Genomic DNA, 22169 nt, shown 5'->3' on the forward strand with positions numbered 1-22169 from the left:
TGAATATACTACAACAATGGTTCCTCTGTATGTCCCAGAAATGTAAAGCCATCTTGGCAGGGTAAATTGTTTATTGCCTATTTACCTGTTTCTGCGTGAATGTAATGTGTAAAAGGCCTCACTCTCTCTCCAGGTTTCTCCTCTCCACTGAGCTCCAGTGCTCCATCTCCCTCCATGCAGCCTGTCTAAGGGCTTAGAGGACTCTCTCCCTTTGGCTCATGGTGCTGAACTTTTCAAGGCTTTGCTCAATCTCTGCTCTGTGTGAAGTCTGTAACATTTTAAAGTGGTTTGTGTGTGGTGTGTGCCGTTTTTAAATCATCAATGTGTTTTGTTGAGAAACGTCAAGGCCAAATGACAGAACATTTACTATTGAAAGCACTATTTGCATGTTTATATTACACTGTACCAATAGAACCATGCTTTGGTTTCAGATGGGCTGCATGTTGGAGCTGTCGCTGACAGACAAACCTATGTCTTTGGAGATCCTTTAGATTAGAATATCTCACACACAGAAATGTAGCTGCCTTTCACATATAAACATGACTGAGATATCTGGAATATCTGAATGCTGCCAGTGTCTATGAGAGGATTTACAGAGAAAACGTTTAACAATGAAAACCAAAGTAACTCACCAGTGTGCAGTAACTATAACATCCTTTTCTCAAAGCAGTCTTCTTGTAGCCTGACTGACACGCAGGCCCCCGTGGTACACAGTGAGAGGAGAGCTTGTGGTATGAGCGTGTTAGCCAGGCAAATCTTCTTGCAATTCTGGGGCATTTCATGAACCAGTGCAGCCAAAATGAACATGTAATTAACGTGTCATTCTGGGAGAGACTTTGATACTGACCCGGAGTCATTTTCTAGGGGGATTTGTATATTAATAACTGACTCATTGATCTGCTTAAGCAGCACTACGTCACCATACATAGCCTTATGTAGCAGTGAAGGATTTCTGGTGTTGTTGTTGTATACAGATCGTCATTGCTGACTTTTTGTTGTAATTTGTTTGTTTAACACAATACAGTTTATAGGCCTATGCATGATGTATTTATTGCAGAATCACCGTATTAAATGTTGATATTTAAATTGACTGTGTAGTATTCATGTGAGATATATATTATTTCTATGGGACTTTTAACATTTATTTTTATTGAGGAAAAAATGAAACAATGAGACATTCAACTCAGAAACATACAATGTAAAATTAGTTGAAGATATAATGATGATTTAGAGATTACTTTGAACAAACAGAATGAATGATGAAATAAACCAGGCGTCATAATAAAATCAGAAGTTAAGCTACAACAGAGATAAACACAATTCATTGGTATAATCAAGTTCACATCTAAAACAAAACGTTACATACATGATCAATATTTTATCTTGGGTTGCCCTTTACTTCATGGCACTGTTTCCACTGGTATTGTCCTCTGGTCAAATAAATTGTGACAAACTTTTCATGATTGTATTATACACCAAATATTTAAAATAATGCATAAATCAATTAACAAGCATATATGCTACTCAACCTGTTTGTCCCTCTGTTGTCCTCAAGTATTTATGCATGCACAAGTTTTTTTAACTAACATCATATTTAACCAGTTTTGTGTTGTAATTTTCCCTTACACATACAGTAAGAACACTAAAGATGGGTTTGATAAAAACAAAACACACAAAACATTCTGAGGAAAACAAAGTACCAGGCTATAGCAGATTGCAAGAGCGCATATTTCAGTTAGCATAAAGCCACAACAACAAAAGAGGATGATAGAGCTAGTTGATTATATCCCCCGACACCTATAGGGGCATTAGGAGGATAGTAACTCCGCTGCTGTCCCACAGCCGGTGAGACTGCCTGCTGCCCTTTGTCCAGCACTTGAGGACCAACCCAAGCCAGGTCTGTCTTCAGGGGGAAGCTTAAAATGGGAGAAGAATGTGAAAATATATGATGTGTACTGTACATCACAATGCACACTATGTGTTAGGGTAATCACAGGGTGTAAATAGTATCTATTGTTCTTACCCAAGTCCTTGACAAGATTAGGTTCATTCGTTTGGAGAGCTGTGTAGAAGGCTGATTTAATCAGTGGTCCTCCTGAGCGTAGAGCCTTGTACATAACTCTCATTTTTTTCTCACTGGTCTCGGCTACATCAATAATCGAATACATTTCATCTTGGATCATGTCCTCTCCCAGTAGGTCATCTGCTATAGCCATTACCATTGTGACTCTCTTGATTAGTGCACTCATGTGCTTATCCACAAACGCAGCATCTGGGATTTCAGTTGAAAGAGCCACTTAGTACAGTGTTCAGAAGAAAGCATCAACTCGTATAGTAATGGTTGCAGAAAATATTTAATTAGAACAAACACAGCCTATAGCAAGGATGGCTTTTACCTGCATGAACATCCTTCACACTTCTCTTTTTCTTCTCATTATTCCTGTTGTTTCGAAGTGGAACCTGTTGGTGGGAATCACACGGCCTTCCATCAACAAATTGAGACCTGTGTAGTCCTGTTAGTGGATTCTACAACCATTTAAGAGGTGAAACAGAAACAAGATATATCACAAACATCCTTTTATATACACTCTGGGGAAAAGTTTTGTATCGCAAAATAATTGTGCAATGTGCAAAATGACCATCAACCTCACTCTAATCTCACAGTGTGATTTGATTTTAAACTTTTCTTCAACTAATGTACAGGTAACTGTCAAAATAATGGAAACAAAGTATTTTGAAAGCAGGAGCTTCCACACAGGTGTGATTCCTGAGTTAGTTAAGTAATGAATATCCCATCATGCTTAGGGGCATGTATAAAATGCTGGGCAGGCCATTATATTTTTCTTCGCACATATTTTTTTATATTTTTCTTAACCTCAACTTCAACATACTCTCCTGCAATCCGCCTCACCCAATGTGGAATGATTCTGCAATTTTCTTTACTTTTGAACCGGAACCCCCAATAGAAGCTAGCCAGCTAAGTAGCTAGTAGTCAGCTAGCCACTGCTAGCGGTCATCAGCTAACTCTAGCCAGTCTGCACAGCGCGACTCAAACCAGAGCAAATTGGACTTATTTATCTCCATATCTCCGGATTCCTACCGCAAGCTCTGAACCTTTTCACCTGGATCATCGCAGCTATCTAGCTGCTATCTGATTGGCTTCTCCTGGCTAACGTCTCTGTCCCGAAGCAACCACCAACTAGCCTGGAGCTAGCCTATGCTAGGCCCATCTCCCGGCTAGCTGAAGAGGTCCATCAGCTACTCCTTGGGCTACAATACCTATTTTACCAATTGGCCTGGACCACTTTTATTGCCGATACGGAGCCCCGTCGATCCTTCACGAATGGACTACAGACATAATCCGCCTGAGAGGGATTTCAACTGGCTCTCCCATCGCGACGTCCCCATCTGCTAGCCTGTGAATGCCCATCTGCTAGCCTGCTAGCCGCGGCCCGCTATCTGTCTGGAGCTCACCGGACTGTTAGCTGAAGAATTCCAGCAGCCAATTATTTTCCGTTTTTATATTTATTTATTTTTTATTAAAACAATTTTTTGGGGGGGCTACAATACCTATTTTGTCAATTGGCCTGGACCCTTTTACTACACGGAGCCCTGCTGATCCATCAAGACTGATCTGCCGACGTAACCGCACGAAGGGGCTACAACTGAGTAATTCCATCGCAACGTCCCTCTAATGCCCTTCTGTTTGCCTGCTATCCCCGGCCTGCTAGCTGTCTGAATCGCAGTATCTCCAGCTCGCCCAGCTACTCACTGGACCCAATGATCACTCGGCCACGCATGCCTCTCCCTAATGTCAATATGCCTTGTCCATTGCTGTTTTGGTTTGTAATTATTGCCTTATTTCATTGTAGAGCCTATACAAAAATGAAATTAATTAATTTAAAAAATCCTACAATGTGATTTTCTGGATTTTCTTTTCTCATTTTGTCTGTCATAGTTGAAGTGTACCTATGATGAAAATTACAGGCCTCTCTCATCTTTTTAAGTTGGAGAACTTGCACAATTGGTGGCTGACTAAATACTTTTTTGCCCCACTGTATCCTACCCTGCCTTTCTAAGGTCTTCAAATGCCAAGTTAACAAACAGATCACCGACCATTTAGAATCCCACCGTACCTTCTCCACTACGCAATTTGGTTTCTGAGCTGGTCATGTGTGCACCTCAGCCACGCTCAAGGTCCTAAACGATATCATAAGAGACAATACTGTGCAGCTGTTTTCCTCGACCTGGCCAAGGCTTTCGACTCTGTCAGTCACCACATTCTTATTGGCAGACTCAACAGCCTTGGTTTCTCAAATGACTGCCTTGCCTGGTTCACCAACTACTTCTCCGACACAGTTCACTGTGTCAAACCGGGGGGCCTGTTGTCCGGACCTCTGGCAGTCTCTATGGGGGTGCCACAGGGTTTAATTCTCAGGCCGACTCTTTTCTCTGTATACATCAATGTTGTCGCTCTTGCTTCTGGGGATTCTCGGATCCACCTCTACGCAGACGACACTATTTTGTATACTTCTGGCCCTTCTTTGGACACTGTGTTAACTAACCTCCAGACGAGCTTCAATGCCATACAACACTCCTTCCGTGGCTTCCATCTGCTCTTAAATGCAAGTAAAACTAAATGCATGCTCTTCAACCGATCACTGCCCACACCTGCCCGCCTGTCCAGCATCACTACTCTGGACGGTTCTGATTTAGAATATGTGGACAACTACAAATACCTAGGTGTCTGGTTAGACTGTAAACTCTCCTTCCAGACTCACATTAAACATCTCCAATCCAAAATTAAATCTAGATTCGGCATCCTATTTCACAAACAAAGCATCCTTCACTCATGCTGCCAAACATACCCTTGTAAAACTGACTATCCTACCGATCCTTGACTTCAGCGATGCCATTTACAAAATAGCCTCCAACACTTCTCAGCAAATTGGATCTAGTCTATCACAGTGCCATCCATTTTGTCACCAAGCCCCATATACTACCCACCACTGCAACCTGTATGATCTTGTTGGCTAGCCCTCGCTTCATATTCGGCACCAAAACCCACTGGCTCCAGGTCATCTATAAGTCTTTGATAGCTTTGCTAGCTCACAGCTCACTGGTTACCATAGCAGCACCCACCTGTAGCACGTGCTCCAGCTGTTATATCTCACTGGTCACCCCCAAAGCCAATTCCTCATTTGGCTGCATTTCCTTCCAGTTCTCTGCTGCCAATGACTGGAACTAACTGCAAAAATCACTGAAGCTGGAGACTCATATCTCCCTCACTAACTTTAAGCCCCAGCTGTCAACGCAGCTCACAGATCACTGCACCTGTACATAGCCCATTTGCAAATATCCCATCCAACTACCTTCTCCCCCATTCTGTTATTTATTTTGCTCCTTTGCACCACAATATCTCTACTTGCACCTCAGCTTCAATGCCATACAACACTCCTTCCGTGGCCTCCAACTGCTCTTAAACGCTAGTAAAACTGCCTGCACCCGCACACCCGACTAGCATCACCACCCTGGATGGTTTCCGACCTAGAATACGTGGACATCTATAAGTACCTAGGTGTCTGGCTAGACTGTAAACTCTCCATCCAGACTCATATCAAACATCTACAATCTAAAATCAAATCTAGAGTCAGCTTTCTATTTCGCAACTAAGCTTCCTTCACTCACGCCGCCAAACTTGCCCTGGTAAAACTGACTATCCTACCGATCCTCGACTTCGGCGATGTCATCTACAAAATAGCTTCCAATACTCTACTCAGCAAACTGGATGCAGTTTATCACAGTGCCATCCGTTTTGTTACTAAAGCACCTTATACCACCCACCACTGCGACCTGTATGCTCTAGTCGGCTGGCCCTTGCTACATATTCGTCGCCAGACCCACTGGCTCCAGGTCATCTACAAGTCCATGCTAGGTAAAGCTCCGCCTTATCTCAGTTCACTGGTCACGATGGAAACACCCACCCGTAGCACGCGCTCCAGCAGGTGTATCTCACTGATCATCCCTAAAGTCAACACCTCATTTGGCCGCCTTTCCTTCCAGTTCTCTGCTGCCTGTGACTGGAACGAATTGCAAAAAACACTGAAGTTGGTGACTTTTATCTCCCTCACCAACTTTAAACATCTGCTATCTGAGCAGCTAACCGATCGCTGCAGCTGTACATAGTCCATCGGGAAATAGCCCATCCAATTCACCTACCTCATCCCCATACTGTTTTTATTTATTTACTTTTCTGATCTTTTGCACCCCAGTATCTCTACCTGCACATGACCATCTGATCATTTATCACTCCAGTGTTAATCCGCTAAATTGTAATTATTTGCCTACCTCATGCCTTTTGCACACAATGTATATAGACTCTTTCTTTTTTCTACTGTGTTATTGACTTGTTTATTGTTTACTCCATGTGTAACTTTGTGTTTTGTTTGTTCACACTGCTATGCTTTATCTTGGCCAGCTCGCAGTTGTAAATGAGAACTTGTTTTCAACTTGCCTACCTGGTTAAATAAAGGTGAAATAAAATAAAGATATTACAAATTATTTTCACCATTATTTTCGGCTACCATAGCTATGCCCCCCCGTAGGATGACAATGCTCCCATCCATAGGACACGAGTGGTTACTGAATGGTTTGATGAGCATGAAAACAATGTGAGCCGTAAGCCACGGCTGTTTACGTCACCAGATCTCAACCCAATTGAACACTTCTGGGAGATTTTGGAGGGATGCCTGAGTCTACGTTTTCTACCACCATCAACAAAACACCAATTTATGGAATCTTTTGTTTGAAAATGGTGTCGGATTCCACCAATAGAGTTCCAGACACTTGTAGAATCTATGCCAAGCTGTTCTGGCTCGTGGTCATGGTGGCCCAACGCCCTATTAAGAGACTTTATGTTGGTGTTAACTTTATTTTGGCAGTTACCTGCTCAGATGTCGTTTCCTTCCCCGAGCTGTGTTCTGGAACACTACAATGATAAAAAAAAAGAAGTTCTGTAAGTAATTGAATTCAGAATAAATACTAAATAAAAGACCAGCACAAACAAAAGTATTTGTTGATATGTGTCTGTAAGCTAATTGTAAAGGCAAATCATTCAGAGTCTTTATAGAGGACATGGAGGACAACACAGACATACAGAATACATCATCAGAATGGTATAAATGCCACTGTCTAGTCACTTCACATCATCACTGAAAAACAACAACAACATTATAGTTGACTTGGTCCTTTGACAGCTTAGGGCAAAATTCAATCTGTATTTCCAAAGATCCGTGTTATAGCGCGATTGAAAATTAAAAACAATTTCAGAAAATTTGCTTTAAAACTGCAACATTTTCTCTCATCCTCATGGCAAACTTTGTAGAATAGCAGGGAATCAGTACAGGGATTCTTCAAAGTCGGGACAATACTTGTCTGGCAGGGAAGCTGTATTTTTATAGTACATTTTTTTTAAATTAAATAATCCTTGCAGTATTTGAGTTATAAATTTACGTTTTGGTGGGGCCTACCAAATGGCGTCACTACAGACCCGGGTTCGATCCTGTATCACAAATGGCTGTGATCGGGAGTCCCATAGGGCAGCGCACAATTGGCCCAGCACCGTGGGGGCTTTACTTGGCTCATCTCGCTCTCGTGGCGGGCCTGGTGCCTGCAGGCTGACCTCGGTCGTCAGTTGAACGATGTTTCCTCCGACACGTTGGTGTGGCTGGCTTCCGGGTTAAGCGGGCCAGTGTTAAGAAGCGCGGTTTGGCAGGTCATGTTTCGGAGGACACATGACTTGACCTTCGCCTCCCGAGCCCTTTGGGGAGTTGCAGCGATGAGACAAGATCGAAATTGTGGGTCAAATAAAATACAATACAAAATCATTTTTTGTAATAAGTTTTGGGTCATTTTATAAAGAAAATATTTGTTTTTGAGCGAAGGACTAAAAGCAAAAAAGGGTTTCAAGTTTTAAAAACTGTCAATAGTGGATAGTAACTGAAAAATGATAGTATGTCATTTTGTGCAATAACCCTCTGACTTTTGAGAATATTTATCTCAACACTTTGATTCCTAAAAGATGTGTCCATCAGATTTGTCTAAATCCTAAATGAATCAGGAATGAGCATGGTCAGCTATACCATAAGGACCCCTTATTCTTGTCCTCATTACATGTACCACAACAAGACCACTCATGGTCTGTAAAGTTCTCTACTTTTGATAGATTTAAACAAACAATAGTGAAATCACCATGGTCACAACCATAAACTGTCAACTCCATATTCCTGATAGATAAAATGAATTTTGGTTAAAAATGTTACATTTAATTAGGTTTTACAGTCATAAAGCAACTGAGGAAAAACGACATGCAAATTGTTGCTGTGTTTACCACATGAGTGAAGAAGAACATTTGAATTTTTGCCAAGTCCATGAAACATCAACTCCGCCACATTTTAGTCTAACGTTAACACCGTCAGAGTGCTGAAAGATCTGATAGAATGGTTGTGCTTTTATTGTGGATTTTCAAATGAATCCTTTTCCTTATATAGATTTTTTTTGTATTGAACTTTTATTTTTAGAGACAAAAATATCTGTTTTGGGTACATGTTGTGAACACCGTCAGTGATGGCTAACTCCCCTAAGATCACATTTTTTATAGATTCTGAAAAAAAAGTGGGGGGAGGCATGTAATTAATAAATATTCCCAGCCTCATGGCAAAATATGTATAATAGCATTACATTACCTGAAAAATTGGAAATTGTTCTCTTTGCCCCATGGCAACCCCAAAAATATCCCCCCCAAAATGTCATACATAATTGTTTTGCGGGGGTTGAGGAGGCTTGCTCTGACCTTGCTGGGGGCCCCGCGAAATTGTGCTACGCCACTGCCCTAGTGTCGATGTCCGCAACCACGCGTAAATCTAATTTTCATTTAAAAAATCTCCATAAAAATCTCTGTTAATGCTAAAGATATCTGTTTTATTTTGCATGGGCTGCATCTCAATCCATTATGGCATTCTTCATCTGTGGTGGAAGGTGGCAGAACTCAGTGGTGGATGTCAGACCAGGAGCTATACAGTAAATCAGTCTTCTCACAAACGTCTGTACTTTATGGTGTTCCTTAAAGTAGTTGGCTGCTCAGCTGTTCCATGGTGTTCCATAAAGTAGTTGACTGCTCAGCTGTTCCATGGTGTTCCAGAAAGTAGTTGACTGCTCAGCTGTTCCATGGTGTTCCATAAAGTAGTTGACTGCTCAGCTGTTCCATGCTGTTCCATAAAGTAGTTGGCTGCTCAACTGTTCCATGGTGTTCCATAAAGTAGTTGACTGCTCAGCTGTTCCATAAAGTAGTTGGCTGCTCAGCTGTTCCATGGTGTTCCATAAAGTAATTGACTGCTCAGCTGTTCCATGGTGTTCCATAAAGTAGTTGACTGCTCAGCTGTTCCATGGTGTTCCATAAAGTAGTTGGCTGCTCAGCTGTTCCATGGTGTTCCATAAAGTAGTTGACTGCTCAGCTGTTCCATGGTGTTCCATAAAGTAGTTGACTGCTCAGCTGTTCCATGGTGTTCCATAAAGTAGTTCCAGCTGTTCCATGGTGTTCCATAAAGTAGTTGACTGCTCAGCTGTTCCATGGTGTTCCATAAAGTAGTTGACTGCTCAGCTGTTCCATGGTGTTCCATAAAGTAGTTGACTGCTCAGCTGTTCCATGGTGTTCCATAAAGTAGTTGACTGCTCAGCTGTTCCATGGTGTTCCATAAAGTAGTTGACTGCTCAGCTGTTCCATGGTGTTCCATAAAGTAGTTGACTGCTCAGCTGTTCCATGGTGTTCCATAAAGTAGTTGACTGCTCAGCTGTTCCATGGTGTTCCATAAAGTAGTTGACTGCTCAGCTGTTCCATGGTGTTCCATAAAGTAGTTGACTGCTCAGCTGTTCCATGGTGTTCCATAAAGTAGTTGACTGCTCAGCTGTTCCATGGTGTTCCATAAAGTAGTTGGCTGCTCAACTGTTCCATGGTGTTCCATAAAGTAGTTGACTGCTCAGCTGTTCCATAAAGTAGTTGGCTGCTCAGCTGTTCCATGGTGTTCCTTAAAGTAGTTGGCTGCTCAGCTGTTCCATGGTGTTCCATAAAGTAGTTGGCTGCTCAGCTGTTCCATGGTGTTCCATAAAGTAGTTGACTGCTCAGCTGTTCCATGGTGTTCCATAAAGTAGTTGGCTGCTCAGCTGTTCCATGGTGTTCCATAAAGTAGTTGGCTGCTCAGCTGTTCCATGGTGTTCCATAAAGTAGTTGGCTGCTCAGCTGTTCCATGGTGTTCCATAAAGTAGTTGACTGCTCAGCTGTTCCATGGTGTTCCATAAAGTAGTTGACTGCTCAGCTGTTCCATGGTGTTCCATAAAGTAGTTGGCTGCTCAGCTGTTCCATGGTGTTCCATAAAGTAGTTGGCTGCTCAGCTGTTCCATGGTGTTCCATAAAGTAGTTGACTGCTCAGCTGTTCCATGGTGTTCCATAAAGTAGTTGACTGCTCAGCTGTTCCATGGTGTTCCATAAAGTAGTTGGCTGCTCAGCTGTTCCATGGTGTTCCATAAAGTAGTTGACTGCTCAGCTGTTCCATGGTGTTCCATAAAGTAGTTGACTGCTCAGCTGTTCCATGGTGTTCCATAAAGTAGTTGACTGCTCAGCTGTTCCATGGTGTTCCATAAAGTAGTTGACTGCTCAGCTGTTCCATGGTGTTCCATAAAGTAGTTGACTGCTCAGCTGTTCCATGGTGTTCCATAAAGTAGTTGACTGCTCAGCTGTTCCATGGTGTTCCATAAAGTAGTTGACTGCTCAGCTGTTCCATGGTGTTCCATAAAGTAGTTGACTGCTCAGCTGTTCCATGGTGTTCCATAAAGTAGTTGACTGCTCAGCTGTTCCATGGTGTTCCATAAAGTAGTTGACTGCTCAGCTGTTCCATGGTGTTCCATAAAGTAGTTGGCTGCTCAGCTGTTCCATGGTGTTCCATAAAGTAGTTGGCTGCTCAGCTGTTCCATGGTGTTCCATAAAGTAGTTGGCTGCTCAGCTGTTCCATGGTGTTCCATAAAGTAGTTGACTGCTCAGCTGTTCCATGGCCAGGTGTGTGTTATTCCCTCATTAGTTGATTTACAAGTAAGCAGATTAAAGGTATTGAGTTGATTTCAAGTGTAACATTTGCATTTGGAATATGTCTGGTATGGCAACTGCTTGGCCTCCGACCACAAGGCACTACAGAGGTACGGCCCAGTACATCACTTGGGCCAAGCTTCCTGCCATCCAGGACCTCTATACCAGGCGGTGTCAGAGGAAGGCCCTAAAAATTGTCAAAGACTCCAGCCACCATATTCATAGAGTGTTCTCTCTGCTACCGCACGGCAAGCAGTACCGGAGCCCCAAGTCTAGGTCCAAGAGGCTTCTAAACAGTTTCTACCCCCAAGCCGTAAGAATCCTGAACATCTGGTCAAATGGCTACCCAGACTATTTGCATGCCCCCCCCCCCCCTTTTACACTGCTGCTACTCTCTGTTGTTATCATCTATGCATAGTCACTATAATAATAACTCTACCTACATGTACATATTACCTCACCATTGTGGTGGCGTACATGGTTTCTTCTTATATCTCTCAGATATAGGACAGACATTTCAAAACAAACTATATTTTTTTTACCATGTATGAGTCACAGGAGGTTGGTGGAACCTTAATTGGGGAGGATGGGCTTGTGGTAATGGCTGGAGTGGAATCAGTGGAATGGTATCAAATACAAACATGGTTTGATGCCATTCCTTTCTCTCCGTTTCAGCCATCATCATGAGCCGTCCTCCCAGCAGCCTCCACTGGTATGAATATGTTATTCAATGTAAGTCCAAATTCAAGGTTTCATAAAACATTGGATACTTACAGGGATCCTAACATTCCAAATCAATTAGCTAAATGATCCTTGGTATGACCTTCTTAAAACTATTCCATATGTTAGCTTAGTAGAAAACCAGCTGTGGACCCTGATACCTATTTATTTAATTAGACAAGTCAATTAAGAACAAATTCTTAATTACATTGACAGCCTACCAGGGAACAGGGGGTTAACTGCCTTGTTCAGGGGCAGAATTACACATTTTTACCTTGTCAGCCCAGGGATTTGATCCAGTAATCTCTCAGTTATTGGCCCAACACTCTAACCACTAGGCTACCTTATGGGGTTTTAAAGCGCGGCTCATCAGTGCTATGGCAACTTTCAAATGTATGGTTTTATGTGGAGCAGTGAGTCTTTACCATTTCTCATCTTCAACATCTGTGATAGGTTTACCCGTCATCTTTTCATGGGCGCTCTTCACTATCTCATAGTGCTCAGATATATCTGCAACAAAGAAAATACATTACTTTTGGGGGATTTGTGTTGTTTTAGTTTTTCTAACCTTACCCTAACACTTACTTTAACCACTCAGTAACATGATTTCCCTTCCTTTACTACTACTGGTATGGCATTGACATTTGACATTGTAATTGACATTTGCAGATGGAAATTGTACATGTATAACCTGGAATATTGCAGTATATATGTATTTGAACCATACGTGTGAGATGGAAACATCAGCAACTATACTTTCATAGTTTCTTTGATTTACCTGGGAGAGGTAGCTCATTGTGGAGTGACTGCTTCACAGCTTCCTTTAGTTTAGACCTTAGCTCCTGCACAATGTATTCCTAACGGAAGTAAAAAGGAGACATAATAAACATTTTGTAAACATTTTCTAATTTTGTATTTGATCATTTTGACAGTACAGTGGTTGTGGCATGAATATATAACCTTTAATGTCCTTGTGTACTTTGTGTCACAAATGTTAAAAGGTTAACATTAGAAACTGTGGCCAGGTAAGCAAAACAAAAGCATGGATTGCTGTCGTACCTTGTCCATAGACTGCTTACAGGGTCACCAATATGTAATGTTGTAGTTTGGGTGAGATATCCCTGTACCAAAACGTTTTCACCATCCTTGTAAAGCCCTAGTTATTTGGTTGATTTGAGGAAGTAATTTCTGAAGAGAATAATTTCATTCATGTGATTAGGGATTCATTTACATTTGTGCCTCATGTTTAACGCACTGCATCAGAGTACAAGACATGTCACTGCAGTACCTGGTTCAAATCCAGGCTGTGTCACATCTAGCTGTGATCGGGAGTCCCATAGGGCAGTGCACAATTGGCCCAGAGTCATCTGTGGTAGGCTGTCATTGTAAATAAGAATTTGTTCTTAACTGACCTAGTTAAATACAAACTATGTTAAAGGGAAACTGCATGCAAGAACCACCTTTTCTGGTTGAAATTGGCCTATTTGGCATTGATATTAGTCATACACATTTATTCCAGTGCCATCATTTACTAAAAAGTATGATTATTTTGGTAATAAAGTCAGTATATTCAAAAACTGAGTTTTGTGAGGTCCTCATTACATACATGAGGGTTGGGTTTGGATTACAATCACGCCCACTTGCCCAGTAACACAGGATTGTAAAGCCTACGAAGAATTGTCTGTACGAAGTAACAGCTGCGTTGATTCACTCTATCCAATCATAGCAGCAAACCGTGAGAGAGACCTGCCCATTATGCAGCTCCTCAGACTTGTTAACATAAGACAAGACATCGCCAATGTTATGTTGAAAGAACACTTGGCCCCTAAGTCCTTTATGGAGAGGCCACTTGCTGATGTGTTTGATACTGATCACTCCAGTCTGCTACTGTTTTGGGCAAAATGAGAATTGAGACGATGCACACTTGCATCCCTGTTGCCACTTGTAACATGATTCGCTATGAAACTGTTACATGAACTGAAACCTTTAATACTGTAAGAAATATATATTTTTTAAACATTGAAAATGTAATAGTCAAATAGTATTGTAAAGGAAGGTGAGCTGGTTTCACTATTTTTGGCAGTTTTCTGGTGTTTTGTGGTGGAAAACTGAGTGCGTCGAGCATAACACCAATTGTGATAATATTAACACTTCAATAATTGAATTGAAACAGTGACATAAAAAGTATCCTACCCTGAGCTTGGTTAGGAGCTTCAGCATCTTCCCCTTAGCATCGTGGAACATGGTGCTCTTTGATGACTCAATGTGACTCTCGAGTATGTCCTGCATTCTCTTTAGGGATCCTTTCCCATGTACATCTGAAGCCTCTAAAAATCAGAGAGAAAAAGTTGACGAAGTAAGTTATTAAAAAGTAATTGTTAAGAGGTCACTTCTATCCAATGATTATTAAAGGGACAGTTCAGCGGATTGACATATTTAGATATTATTTTTTTTTTTTACTTACCTTGAAAACAGTCTATGAACCTTGTAACTGAAATCCACACTTTGGTTTTGTTAAACTTGTTTCTTTATTTCTTTATTTTTTTGTTAAGCATTTTTCAGACTAAAAACCAATCTCACCCGTTTAGCATGATTTAAATAAATATTATGCCCAAATCATTATTTGCTGGCAATGGCTAACAAAAGGAAAGTGTGGATTGTAGTCATTCCTTGTTTTCAGGGTTAAGGAAATTAATATCTAAATATCAAATTTTGCAGAACTATTATTTTACGATTGCTAGTGACATGTATACTAAAGGGAATTACAGTGGCTTGCCAAAGTATTCAACCCCCCCTTGGCATTTTTCCTATTTTGCTGCCTTACAACCTGGAAATAAAATAGATTTTTGGGGTGTTTGTATCATCTGATTTACACAACATGCCTACCACTTTGAAGATGCAAAATACTTTTTATTGTGAAACAAACAAGAAATAAGACACAAAAAAAACAGGAAACTTGAGCGTGCATAACTATTCACCCCCCAAAGTCAATACTTTGTAGAGCCACCTTTTGCAGCAATTACCAGTCTCTTGTATTGCCAGTCTCTTGGGGTATGTCTCTATAAGCTTGGCACATCCAGCCACTGGGAGTTTTTCCCATTCTTCAAGGCAAAACTGCTCCAGCTCCTTCAAGTTGGATGGGTTCTGCTCGTGTACAGCAATCTTTAAGTCATACCACAGATTCTCAATTGGATTGAGGTCTGGGCTTTGACTAGGCAATTCCAAGACATTCCGTTTCCCCTTAAACCACTAGAGTGTTGCTTTAGCAGTATGCTTATGGTCATTGTCCTGCTGGAAGGTGAACCCCCATCCCAGTCTCAAATCTGTGGAAGACTGAAACAGGTTTCCCTCAGAATTTCCCTGTATTTAGCGCCATCCATCATTCTTTCAATTCTGACCGGTTTCCCAGTCCCTGCCAATGAAAAACATCCCCACAGCATGGTGGTGGTATTCTCGGGGTGATGAGAGGAGTTGGGTTTGCGCCAGACATAGCATTTTCCTTGATAGCCAAAAAGCTACAGTTTAGTCTCATCTGACCAGAGTACCTTTTCTTTCATATGTTTGGGGAGTCTTCCATATGCCTTTTGGTGTACACCAAATGTGTTAGCTTTTTAAGAAATGGCTTTGTTCTTGCCACTCTTCCATAAAGCCCACCTCTGTGGAGTGTACGGCTTAAAGTGGTCCTATGGACAGATACTCACATCTCCGTTGTGGAGCTTTGCGGCTCTTTCAGGGTTATCTTTGGTCTTTTTGTTGCCTCTCGGATTAATGCCCTTCTTGCCTGGTCCGTGAGTTTTGTTGGGTGGCCGCCTCTTGGCAGGTTTGTTGTAGTGCCATGTTCTGTCCATTGTTTAATAATGGATTTAATGGTGCTCCGTGGGATGTTCAAAGTTTCTGATATTTTTTTATATCCCAACCCTGATCTGCACTTCTCCACAACGTTGTCCCTGACCTGTTTGGAAAGCTCCTTGGTCTTCATGGTGCCGCTTGCTTGGTGGTGCCCCTTGCTTAGTGGTGTTGCAGACTCTGGGGCCTTTCAGAACAGGTGTAGATATACTGAGATCATGTGACAGATCATGAGACACTTAAATAAAGTCTACCTGTATGCAATCTAACTAATTATGTGACTTCTGAAAGTAATTGGTTGTACCAGATCTTATTTAGGGGCTTCATAGCGAAGGGGGTAAATCCACATGCACGCAACACTTATCCGTTTTTAATTTTGTATCATTTTTTGAAATATATATATATTTTCATTTCACTTCACCATTTTGGACTAATTTGTGAATGTCCGTTACATGAAATCCAAATAAAAATCCATTTAAATTACAGGTTGTAATACAACAAAATAGAAAAAAAATGCTAAGGGCATGAATACTTTTGCAAGGCACTGTATAGTGCCAGATGAATGCTGACAGTTAGACTGACCAATATAGGAGGGGAGCATGGTGGTCATGATTGTATAGTGCCAGATGAATGCTGACAGTTAGACTGACCAATATAGGAGGGGTGCATGGTGGTCATGATTGTATAGTGCCAGATGAATGCTGACAGTTAGACTGACCTATATAGGAGGGGAGCATGGTGGTCATGATTGTATAGTGCCAGATGAATGCTGACAGTTAGACTGACCTATATAGGAGGGGAGCATGGTGGTCATGATTGTATAGTGACAGATGAATGCTGACAGTTAGACTGACCTATATAGGAGGGGAGCATGGTGGTCATGATTGTATAGTGCCAGATGAATGCTGACAGTTAGACTGACCAATATAGGAGGGGAGCATGGTGGTCATGATTGTATAGTGCCAGATGAATGCTGACAGTTAGACTGACCAATATAGGAGGGGAGCATGGTGGTCATGATTGTGCCAGATAGTGACAGATGAATGCTGTGGTCATGATTAGAGTGACCAGATGAATAGGAGGGGAGCATGGTGGTCATGATTGTATAGTGACAGATGAATGCTGACAGTTAGACTGACCTATATAGGAGGGGAGCATGGTGGTCATGATTGTATAGTGACAGATGAATGCTGACAGTTAGACTGACCTATATAGGAGGGGAGCATGGTGGTCATGATTGTATAGTGCCAGATGAATGCTGACAGTTAGACTGACCTATATAGGAGGGGAGCATGGTGGTCATGATTGTATAGTGCCAGATGAATGCTGACAGTTAGACTGACCTATATAGGAGGGGAGCATGGTGGTCATGATTGTATAGTGCCAGATGAATGCTGACAGTTAGACTGACCTATATAGGAGGGGAGCATGGTGGTCATGATTGTATAGTGCCAGATGAATGCTGACAGTTAGACTGACCAATATAGGAGGGGAGCATGGTGGTCATGATTGTATAGTGCCAGATGAATGCTGACAGTTAGACTGACCTATATAGGAGGGGAGCATGGTGGTCATGATTGTATAGTGACAGATGAATGCTGACAGTTAGACTGACCTATATAGGAGGGAGCATGGTGGTCATGATTGTATAGTGCCAGATGAATGCTGACAGTTAGACTGACCTATATAGGAGGGGAGCATGGTGGTCATGATTGTATAGTGACAGATGAATGCTGACAGTTAGACTGACCTATATAGGAGGGGAGCATGGTGGTCATGATTGTATAGTGACAGATGAATGCTGACAGTTAGACTGACCTATATAGGAGGGGAGCATGGTGGTCATGATTGTATAGTGCCAGATGAATGCTGACAGTTAGACTGACCTATATAGGAGGGGAGCATGGTGGTCATGATTGTATAGTGACAGATGAATGCTGACAGTTAGACTGACCTATATAGGAGGGGAGCATGGTGGTCATGATTGTATAGTGACAGATGAATGCTGACAGTTAGACTGACCTATATAGGAGGGGAGCATGGTGGTCATGATTGTATAGTGCCAGATGAATGCTGACAGTTAGACTGACCTATATAGGAGGGGAGCATGGTGGTCATGATTGTATAGTGCCAGATGAATGCTGACAGTTAGACTGACCTATATAGGAGGGGTGCATGGTGGTCATGATTGTATAGTGCCAGATGAATGCTGACAGTTAGACTGACCTATATAGGAGGGGTGCATGGTGGTCATGATTGTATAGTGACAGATGAATGCTGACAGTTAGACTGACCTATATAGGAGGGGAGCATGGTGGTCATGATTGTATAGTGACAGATGAATGCTGACAGTTAGACTGACCTATATAGGAGGGGTGCATGGTGGTCATGATTGTATAGTGACAGATGAATGCTGACAGTTAGACTGACCTATATAGGAGGGGAGCATGGTGGTCATGATTGTATAGTGACAGATGAATGCTGACAGTTAGACTGACCTATATAGGAGGGGAGCATGGTGGTCATGATTGTATAGTGCCAGATGAATGCTGACAGTTAGACTGACCTATATAGGAGGGGACTGCATGGTGGTCATGATTGTATAGTGACAGATGAATGCTGACAGTTAGACTGACCTATATAGGAGGGGAGCATGGTGGTCATGATTGTATAGTGACAGATGAATGCTGACAGTTAGACTGACCTATATAGGAGGGGAGCATGGTGGTCATGATTGTATAGTGACAGATGAATGCTGACAGTTAGACTGACCTATATAGGAGGGGAGCATGGTGGTCATGATTGTATAGTGCCAGATGAATGCTGACAGTTAGACTGACCTATATAGGAGGGGAGCATGGTGGTCATGATTGTATAGTGCCAGATGAATGCTGACAGTTAGACTGACCTATATAGGAGGGGAGCATGGTGGTCATGATTGTATAGTGACAGATGAATGCTGACAGTTAGACTGACCTATATAGGAGGGGAGCATGGTGGTCATGATTGTATAGTGCCAGATGAATGCTGACAGTTAGACTGACCTATATAGGAGGGGAGCATGGTGGTCATGATTGTATAGTGCCAGATGAATGCTGACAGTTAGACTGACCATGATTGTATAGTGACAGATGAATATAGGAGGGGAGCATGGTGGTCATGATTGTATAGTGACAGATGAATGCTGACAGTTAGACTGACCTATATAGGAGGGGAGCATGGTGGTCATGATTGTATAGTGACAGATGAATGCTGACAGTTAGACTGACCTATATAGGAGGGGAGCATGGTGGTCATGATTGTATAGTGACAGATGAATGCTGACAGTTAGACTGACCTATATAGGAGGGGAGCATGGTGGTCATGATTGTATAGTGCCAGATGAATGCTGACAGTTAGACTGACCTATATAGGAGGGGAGCATGGTGGTCATGATTGTATAGTGACAGATGAATGCTGACAGTTAGACTGACCTATATAGGAGGGGAGCATGGTGGTCATGATTGTATAGTGCCAGATGAATGCTGACAGTTAGACTGACCTATATAGGAGGGGAGCATGGTGGTCATGATTGTATAGTGACAGATGAATGCTGACAGTTAGACTGACCTATATAGGAGGGGAGCATGGTGGTCATGATTGTATAGTGCCAGATGAATGCTGACAGTTAGACTGACCTATATAGGAGGGGAGCATGGTGGTCATGATTGTATAGTGACAGATGAATGCTGACAGTTAGACTGACCTATATAGGAGGGGAGCATGGTGGTCATGATTGTATAGTGCCAGATGAATGCTGACAGTTAGACTGACCTATATAGGAGGGGAGCATGGTGGTCATGATTGTATAGTGACAGATGAATGCTGACAGTTAGACTGACCTATATAGGAGGGGAGCATGGTGGTCATGATTGTATAGTGCCAGATGAATGCTGACAGTTAGACTGACCTATATAGGAGGGGAGCATGGTGGTCATGATTGTATAGTGCCAGATGAATGCTGACAGTTAGACTGACCTATATAGGAGGGGAGCATGGTGGTCATGATTGTATAGTGACAGATGAATGCTGACAGTTAGACTGACCTATATAGGAGGGGAGCATGGTGGTCATGATTGTATAGTGCCAGATGAATGCTGACAGTTAGACTGACCTATATAGGAGGGGAGCATGGTGGTCATGATTGTATAGTGCCAGATGAATGCTGACAGTTAGACTGACCTATATAGGAGGGGAGCATGGTGGTCATGATTGTATAGTGACAGATGAATGCTGACAGTTAGACTGACCTATATAGGAGGGGAGCATGGTGGTCATGATTGTATAGTGCCAGATGAATGCTGACAGTTAGACTGACCTATATAGGAGGGGAGCATGGTGGTCATGATTGTATAGTGACAGATGAATGCTGACAGTTAGACTGACCTATATAGGAGGGGAGCATGGTGGTCATGATTGTATAGTGCCAGATGAATGCTGACAGTTAGACTGACCTATATAGGAGGGGAGCATGGTGGTCATGATTGTATAGTGACAGATGAATGCTGACAGTTAGACTGACCTATATAGGAGGGGAGCATGGTGGTCATGATTGTATAGTGACAGATGAATGCTGACAGTTAGACTGACCTATATAGGAGGGGAGCATGGTGGTCATGATTGTATAGTGCCAGATGAATGCTGACAGTTAGACTGACCTATATAGGAGGGGAGCATGGTGGTCATGATTGTATAGTGACAGATGAATGCTGACAGTTAGACTGACCTATATAGGAGGGGAGCATGGTGGTCATGATTGTATAGTGCCAGATGAATGCTGACAGTTAGACTGACCTATATAGGAGGGGAGCATGGTGGTCATGATTGTATAGTGCCAGATGAATGCTGACAGTTAGACTGACCTATATAGGAGGGGAGCATGGTGGTCATGATTGTATAGTGACAGATGAATGCTGACAGTTAGACTGACCTATATAGGAGGGGAGCATGGTGGTCATGATTGTATAGTGACAGATGAATGCTGACAGTTAGACTGACCTATATAGGAGGGGAGCATGGTGGTCATGATTGTATAGTGACAGATGAATGCTGACAGTTAGACTGACCTATATAGGAGGGGAGCATGGTGGTCATGATTGTATAGTGACAGATGAATGCTGACAGTTAGACTGACCTATATAGGAGGAGCATGGTGGGAGCATGCTGTGTTAGTCATGATTGTATGATTGTATAGTGCCAGATGAATGCTGACAGTTAGACTGACCTATATAGGAGGGGAGCATGGTGGTCATGATTGTATAGTGCCAGATGAATGCTGACAGTTAGACATGGTGACATGATTGTATATGACAGGATGCTGGGAGCATGGTGGTCATGATTGTATGAGTGACAGATGAATGCTGACAGTTAGACTGACCTATATAGGAGGGGAGCATGGTGGTCATGATTGTATAGTGCCAGATGAATGCTGACAGTTAGACTGACCTATATAGGAGGGGAGCATGGTGGTCATGATTGTATAGTGACAGATGAATGCTGACAGTTAGACTGACCTATATAGGAGGGGAGCATGGTGGTCATGATTGTATAGTGACAGATGAATGCTGACAGTTAGACTGACCTATATAGGAGGGGAGCATGGTGGTCATGATTGTATAGTGCCAGATGAATGCTGACAGTTAGACTGACCTATATAGGAGGGGAGCATGGTGGTCATGATTGTATAGTGACAGATGAATGCTGACAGTTAGACTGACCTATATAGGAGGGGAGCATGGTGGTCATGATTGTATAGTGCCAGATGAATGCTGACAGTTAGACTGACCTATATAGGAGGGGAGCATGGTGGTCATGATTGTATAGTGACAGATGAATGCTGACAGTTAGACTGACCTATATAGGAGGGAGCATGGTGGTCATGATTGTATAGTGCCAGATGAATGCTGACAGTTAGACTGACCTATATAGGAGGGGAGCATGGTGGTCATGATTGTATAGTGCCAGATGAATGCTGACAGTTAGACTGACCTATATAGGAGGGGAGCATGGTGGTCATGATTGTATAGTGACAGATGAATGCTGACAGTTAGACTGACCTATATAGGAGGGGAGCATGGTGGTCATGATTGTATAGTGCCAGATGAATGCTGACAGTTAGACTGACCTATATAGGAGGGGAGCATGGTGGTCATGATTGTATAGTGACAGATGAATGCTGACAGTTAGACTGACCTATATAGGAGGGGAGCATGGTGGTCATGATTGTATAGTGCCAGATGAATGCTGACAGTTAGACTGACCTATATAGGAGGGGAGCATGGTGGTCATGATTGTATAGTGCCAGATGAATGCTGACAGTTAGACTGACCTATATAGGAGGGAGCATGGTGGTCATGATTGTATAGTGCCAGATGAATGCTGACAGTTAGACTGACCTATATAGGAGGGGAGCATGGTGGTCATGATTGTA

The 22169-nt window shown here is 42.4% G+C and overlaps 1 pseudogene; it reads right to left on the reverse strand.

Annotated features, from left to right (window-relative positions):
- Positions 1-1129: 1129 nt before the first annotated feature.
- The window catches only part of LOC115116905 (nuclear GTPase SLIP-GC-like), a 54642-nt pseudogene continuing 33602 nt past the window's right edge, over positions 1130-22169 (reverse strand).

This window comes from Oncorhynchus nerka, linkage group LG26 (genome assembly GCF_034236695.1).
Source record: "Oncorhynchus nerka isolate Pitt River linkage group LG26, Oner_Uvic_2.0, whole genome shotgun sequence".
In the NCBI taxonomy this organism is placed as follows: domain Eukaryota; kingdom Metazoa; phylum Chordata; class Actinopteri; order Salmoniformes; family Salmonidae; genus Oncorhynchus; species Oncorhynchus nerka.